The 7,574-nt window shown below is 31.5% G+C and overlaps 1 protein-coding gene across 1 annotated transcript in view; it reads right to left on the reverse strand.

Moving 5' to 3' along the window:
* Positions 1 to 5,941, reverse strand: part of LOC111029894 — a 38,167-nt gene extending 32,226 nt beyond the window's left edge. The window contains exon 1 of the mRNA XM_022309131.1: positions 5,620 to 5,941. The gene's annotated coding sequence lies outside the window, so the exon portion shown is untranslated. The remainder of the gene's footprint in view (positions 1 to 5,619) is intronic.
* Positions 5,942 to 7,574: the final 1,633 nt, after the last annotated feature.

The following is a 7,574-nucleotide window of genomic DNA, read 5'->3' on the forward strand; positions in this document are numbered from 1 at the left end:
GGGGGGGGGGGGGGTTGTATGGTTATTTTATCTTAAAAATTAAACACATATTTTTAATTGTATTGCAAAACATATTTATGTCTTTAGAATATTATTCATCTTGTCTCATCTATCAATTGCACAAACAAAAATAAACATAACTTAATACATAGGTATTAACAAGCATTAGGTAATTTATTGTTCACTCATCAATGTCATCTAAATATTTTAGTAATTTCAATTGACCATTGTATTAAACGATTGTTAAACATATCGATATCTGTATATTTTCTTAAATTAAGTAGTCATCGAATCTTCAACGGCACGTATGGCTATCACAATATAATCGACTGGGAAACATGCCATTTGAGCAGAGGTTGTCATTTTGAGTATACGTGATGGTTTAACGTAATGATAAGTGATAACTTATAAAACTCTTTGCTATTTAATATTTGATATAAAAAAAAATTAGCAAAAACAAACACAGGCCCGGCGCATTTACGTGACTTACATTCGGATATTCGTACGCCATTTGGCACCATTACGAGTGTGTGCCTAGTGCCAAATCAGGGGATTTCGAGATCTAAATACGCTTTCGGCTTTCATATATATTATTACATAATTATAATGATGATGTGATATGTAGGTAATAATAAATAAATGAATCACGTTGCCTGGTCTACGAATTATTGTAATTTCAAAAATATAGTAGACGATTAAAACAATATATTTATGTTTAATATTGATAAGTTCAATGGGTAAATAAAATGTTCAATGTGGTAATTCCCGCGGAAAAAAAAACATCCCGTTTAACCGCAGATGACTCATCCGCTATCGACCAGGCGAAAACGCCTTAGCTGTGTGACTCATCTGACGGCCCTAAGGACGAAAGTGATTTCGATCCGACAACCCCAGATTCCGGGATATCTCGAAGGTCAGTAGCATCGACCAAATACGTAACACAGCATTTATGGGTATAATATATAAAAGTAGATTTTACTAGTATTAATTTTTTTATTTTTACGAGTAACGTTATACTGCCTATTTATTATTGGAATTGAATTTACTTTTTTGTTCAGACCAAGTCGATTATTAAATAGGTTATATTTATTGGCGATCGATGAATATTATAACATGAAGACAAATTTTTCGACGAATGAAGTTAGGAACTTCTCTATACTGGACATCTGAACGCCTCGACTTTTTAATCAAAATGTTTATTATTATTATTGGTATACAAAGAACGGATAACATGATTGTTGCACACGGTATTTGGTATTTTGTTTATTAATTTCTCGAAAACAAAATGATAACGATATGAAACATTTATAAATATTTTTTATAAGGTTATTTGTTTGACATATTTACTCATTGGATGGTCTCAACTTTATCAATATATTTCATTGTTGCTAAAGATTCTTATCAGATTTCAAGTATGAGCGTGTCAAAAACAACAGTTATGTTTCTAAAACAAAAGAAAAAAATGCAATCAATGAACAATAGTGAAATTAAGTTATGACCTATGGGGTACTACAACGCACAGACCTCAATAACTACCGAAATTGATATAGTTTCATTGCCGAAGGGCTCCTAAAAATTAAAATAATATATTTAATATATTTAAATTAAATTATGATAAAAATATAATAGGTATGTAATACACTATATGAATAATTATAGGTTAATATACATTATATGTATAATTAAATGTACCTATATTATACATATATACACAATAATATACTTGTAAGTAGTTAAAGTTGGAGGTCAGAATTTTCTAAGAACTATAAAATTCTCATTTAGATTCTGAACTCATATAATACATATAAATATATTGTATTTGTAACAACTATTTTTTTTCTCCATAGAAGATGTTTCTTGTAACAAAAAAATGTTATAGATATTGTTTCAAGTCCCTTATATTTTAATAATATATTTTTCTGAATTACAACATAATAACAACAATTGTTTGAGAACAAATCGTAATTATATGTTTGAATATTAGGTCAAAATGTGAACTTCAGACTTATGAGAAACCCTGTACCTATGTAATTTTCAAGTTTTTTGCATGTATTACATAATTCTTATAGAAAAACAATTTTTGAAATTTTAAAATGTCTATAAAAAGCACAGAAAGAGCCAACATGTTGCCGTGTCTAGAGAATACTAATAAAAATATTTCATGACAATCTCAAATACCGTTCATTCATTTTTGAATCATAACAAAATAACTAACTCAATTTTCTTATAAATATTTCAGTTTTATAGTTACGTGTTTTAACTCTACACTTTTTACATCACTCTGCTCTGAATCTAGAATAAAAATCGAATGCGTGTACTTCTGATTACCATTCACTCGAATGGAATACCCGAACATATATTGAACCACGAATCACCTAGAAGTGAAACGGTGCTTCGACGATCCTGATTGTTGGTAACGATGTATTGTCGGGTCGCAACCTCATAAAATATTTTCTGTTCTATTATATTATTATGCACTTACAGCGTTGGACGGCTCTATTTTAATATCAAGCAGGCCGGTATCAATTAATGGGGACAAAATAATATAGTACCCACGGGCTTCGAGACGTCCAGATCATATCGCGGTACACCATATGCTGGCGGTTCCTCTTTATGAACCACGTGACGCTGTTCAAGAGCAGAATATTAGAATAAGTACAAGTACCCATAACCGTTGAATATGTAAAATATATAGTATATCTTAGGCCATAGCTGTTCCGGAAACTACACACCGAACTTAACATTGTTTGCGGGTCAACACACCCGTGTGATCGAACTCGTACAAGTCGTAAACAAGTTGGACTTAAAAAAAAATGACCGTTTTAACTCTTGACATTTATGGTTTCGTCTGTTCGTATATAAAAAGAATAACATACCTACCGTCTACCCATCGCATTTTTGTAATAATATAACACTGTTGTTGTTATTATTATTATTATCCTTATTATTCATTGTATTTTCGAAACGTAGACCACTAAATTCTAATTCTAATAATAATAATAATAATAATACCATAGGTGCCTTAGTCAATACACGATTATTCGTGATCGAGGTCTGAATTCTCTGAGCATAAACCATAAATGTAAATATCGGTTACAAATTACAATAGATAAGTAATTTAGTTTTTTTTTAAACAGTTTGCAGATATGCATCATAGAAATAAGAAACCATAATCCACCAGTTCGTACACCAATAGGTGCTATGTAGGAACAATATAAGTATATTGTTAGGTGCCTATCGTCATATTTAAAACTAGAAAATTAACTTAACATACTTATAATTGAACAATCAAAAAATATTTTTTGCCACATTGCTAGCAGTAACGCAATCGTTTTTAGTTATTTTTCAAATATTTTTGTTTCGTTTTATAACAAGTGTTAGTCATCGAATACAATTTGTCATTTGTCATATTTATATACCTAACGATAAAATTGGTTGATAAGATGATTATTGAAATTTGCTATAAGTGGATCAATTTAAGCTTTATTTATAATGTAATTAATTATTAGTAATAAGTTATTAGTTGGTGTTTCGTAACAATTTACAAGTACTTCCGGTACTTCCGTACAATAGGTATTATTCACTATTTAATAACGAAATCGTGTATAAGAGTTATCATTAACACTTAAAGCTTATCACTGTTGATATTTCCTTATTCAAACAATGAGATATATAATAATAAATTACCTACATACTACATAGTATATATCTACTTAAATACTAAAATACACCATTTTATAACACACGAATGCATAGAGTAAATGATTTAAAATTGAAATAACTTACGTTTATACCTTATTCTACCGATGTATTAACTTAGATAATTATTGCATATTGACTCACAACAAATCTATAAAATAATTAATTTAAAACAAAAATATAGCATTTTAAATTTTTCATATTTTAACAAGTTGTAAAGTTGTCAAGGTTTTATTTTGTCTACACTTTACTGTCCATCAAAACATAAAATTTACGTAATAAAATGAAGGTCAAATTTTTAATTATTATCAGTCATGAAAATTAAAAAATTATCAATATATACCTATCATACAATATACAATTCAGTTACAACGGTAAGTCATTTACTACGGGTTCTTCTAATACACCTATATAATATATAAATACATGTACCTATTTGAAAATTAAACTAATAGAGTTATCAAAATATTTTATAATAAGTCCAATCACATATTTCCTACTCTATTTATAACTCCTTAATAACTATTGTATTATTCCACGTAGAGGAATAGATAACATACTTAGTTTTCTTATATAACATATTACATAGTTATATAGCATTTAGTTAATTAATTGATTAAGCCCAGTACAATCGATGATATTATGATATGTTTTTATTATACATGATGCAGGTGTATAAAACATTTAGCTTGACAAGTAATATACCTTTTAAAATACAAGTTGAAATATGAACAATATCATAGTCCGTGGGCAACCACATAATATTATTATTTGTATTAGTATCACAACACCGATTACGACGATTTTAAATAAGAATAATAATTCTTGTTTGAGAAAAATGAGCGCAGTGAAAAAAAAATAGTCACGATTCCCGTGTTTACAATATATTATGATTTAAAGTTAGTACTCTGTTGTTTTAACTTGCATATTTTCAATGAGAGACGAATTATGACCGATGGATCCAAAGTGCTTTTAAATATGCACTGTCTCCCAAGCGGCTAAGCATGTGTTATTCTTTGTTCATTAAATATTTTTTGTTAAGTAGGTACCAGACGACACACTTGTGAATTGTTGACATTACCTACTTGTCCAGTCATTCATCCGTCTCTTCGATTTTACGAAGTGAAATTATAGTTTGTTCACGAGCATGTGCGATATGGGTGGGAGACTATTTAGATTTGGAGGATAAACCACCCGAAATCGGTGCGGTGTTTCGTATAATAAAGGGCTCTGTGCTATCCAACATTCACTAAGTCATTTATTTCTAATATAATACAAATATCAAAGCATTAGTTATGGGGTGTGTAAGATTATTATGCTGAAAGATAAGTGTAATGTGTAGGGAATGTTGTGTAACAAAAATAAAATGTACAGGTGAATAGGTAGTTTCCTGGTAAAAAAAACTGGTTTTTACCTTATCTATGGAAAAATTCGTGCCTAGTGATTTTACGACTCGAAGTAAACAATACAACCGCGATGTCCGCAGACTGCAGAGCATTTGGCAGGCTTTACACTGTTTATATGGTATTGTTCGCATCTTGCGCAAGTGAGACGTTGATATTTCACAAACGCCTCACGAAAAAACCCAATTAAAAACCAACATGTTATTTTACATGGCCATCGTTTTTCGGTGGCACTGAAAAAAGAATTACAACCACATAGTGTTCAAGCGTTTAACTGATACGCGATTATTTGGCAAAAAAAAGTCGTACGTTTCGAATCCCGACCTCGTATGTTACATTCGGGTACAAATTACTGGATGCTATTCTAAATTTCTAATACATAATATTAATGTTGGTTGTGATAGGTATGCGCTAAGTGATGTTATTCCTGTGAGCTCGTTGTTCGTCACTACGACACGACTATTTCACGACCACTACTAACCACCTACTATTTATTAACTAATATTCGTCCGCATACCTTTGTTGTAGCTCGTCGCGATGGTACTAATCGTGTCCCCGGGTCATGTGTCGATGGTATCACAGCCCATGGTGCGAGTAGTTCTTTCACGGTCACAAGCGGCGCGGTTTTTGATTTCACTCGAACAATTTATATATTTTTTATCGGTGGAACCGAACGATCATAGACCAAAATCGGGTGTTTGCGTTTTGGGCACGACGTCTCGATCCAACGCGGAAACCGGATGGGAACGGACGCACACGCGCAACGGACCTACCAACTGTGTTTGCCGGACGGGCGCGACGCTGAATACGTTGCGCTGAAGCAGAAGCACTACACTGTCGACGTCGCGCGGGCACATGCGAATCCCGCGCGTTCACCACAAGCAACGGTTTCCCCCCACCCCCCGTAATCGACCATTGGTGGGAACGTACGGTCCGCGCCGAACGCAATCGTCGTCGATGGTATGTAATAACATTATTAATAAGTAATAACTATTAGTTACGGTCAGACATGGATTGATGAAGGGGAAGGGGGGAGGGGGAGGAGATAGGGGGCCACGTCCCCGGGGACCATATTATAGTGTCGTCAGCTCAATACGTCATTTCAATCAATGGTGGTGGTCGTTTGTACTTTTTTTAGTGTAAAAACAATTATATTTTTTAAGATAAACTAAGGACAAACAAATTTCAATAGGTATGAAAATACTAAATAGTAAATATTTATATTTTATATGTACCGGTAACACTATACCTCCTACCGTATCGTTATCAGAGACACTGTTTTCGAATTTGTGTGTTTTTAGAATTTTCATACTATTTTTCTCCAGAATATGACCACGAGTTTCGACGATAACGACATAAATAATAATTTTTTTTGAATAAAAAAAGTATATAAACCTATAAAATATACCCGACCTATAATAATGTCTGATAAAAAAAAGAGCCTCGATAAAGTCGGAGGAGATAAAATAGAAGGAAAACGTAAACAATTTTGTTTAAAATTCTCCATAAATGATGGGGTTTTAAATGTTCTTGTGTTATTATATTTAATATCTTACATAAGTATTAGAGTAGGGAATAAAAAAAGTGATCAACTATTGCATTATCTTTAAAAAAAATAAAGTACCTATTGACTGTAACAAACTATATAAAATGTATTAGTATTCCACTTAAAATTGAATGCGAGTAACAGTGAATATAGGTAAACTCTGTGGATTAATTCGGAGTGATGTCAAAAAAGAACGTTGCTTAGAAATTTAATTTTAAAATAAGCCAATATTTCAATTAAGTTACAAAAATCAAGGGTTTTACACTTAAGTTGTGGAATTTGTACAACTAAATTTGTTTTTCATTCGGACCATTCTCAATTCAACGAAATATTTGTACTTTTCGAAACCAGAAAATGTGTAAATTGTATTTTTAATAGATAATAGATATTAATACCTGACATTGGCCAAACACTTAAGTATAAAATAGACAAGTACCTATTTAATAATTTAATAACTAAACAATTTAACTTTTTTTTTCTTAAAACGAATAATAATATTTAAATGCACATAATGTTAAAAACTTATATATAATATATTAACTTAATTAAATAATGTCTCGGCAACAGATAAAACGTGGCCAATGTCGATATACGCCTGTATATATGCTACAGCAGATACACTTCTAGCTATCAACTGATATCAAAAAGGACCATGTATACATGCATTGATTTGATCATACTGCATCAGAGACATTAGGCGTTGTGACACAAGTAACATTATCAAAATATTATATCAATGACCTTGTTCAAATAGTCTCAAATTCACCCAAATGTGACATTGGTCCTTCTTGGACCAAACAAATTATAAAGATACCTACACGTCACTTATCGAGCTCAATATTATTGTACGGATTGTATTTTATTTTCAACTGATGCTGGTCTTGCACTACCAATTATCTGCCCCTGAACCCCCAAAGGTCTGAATC

The sequence above is a fragment of the Myzus persicae genome, unplaced genomic scaffold (assembly GCF_001856785.1).
Source record: "Myzus persicae strain clone G006 unplaced genomic scaffold, MPER_G0061.0, whole genome shotgun sequence".
Classification (NCBI taxonomy): domain Eukaryota; kingdom Metazoa; phylum Arthropoda; class Insecta; order Hemiptera; family Aphididae; genus Myzus; species Myzus persicae.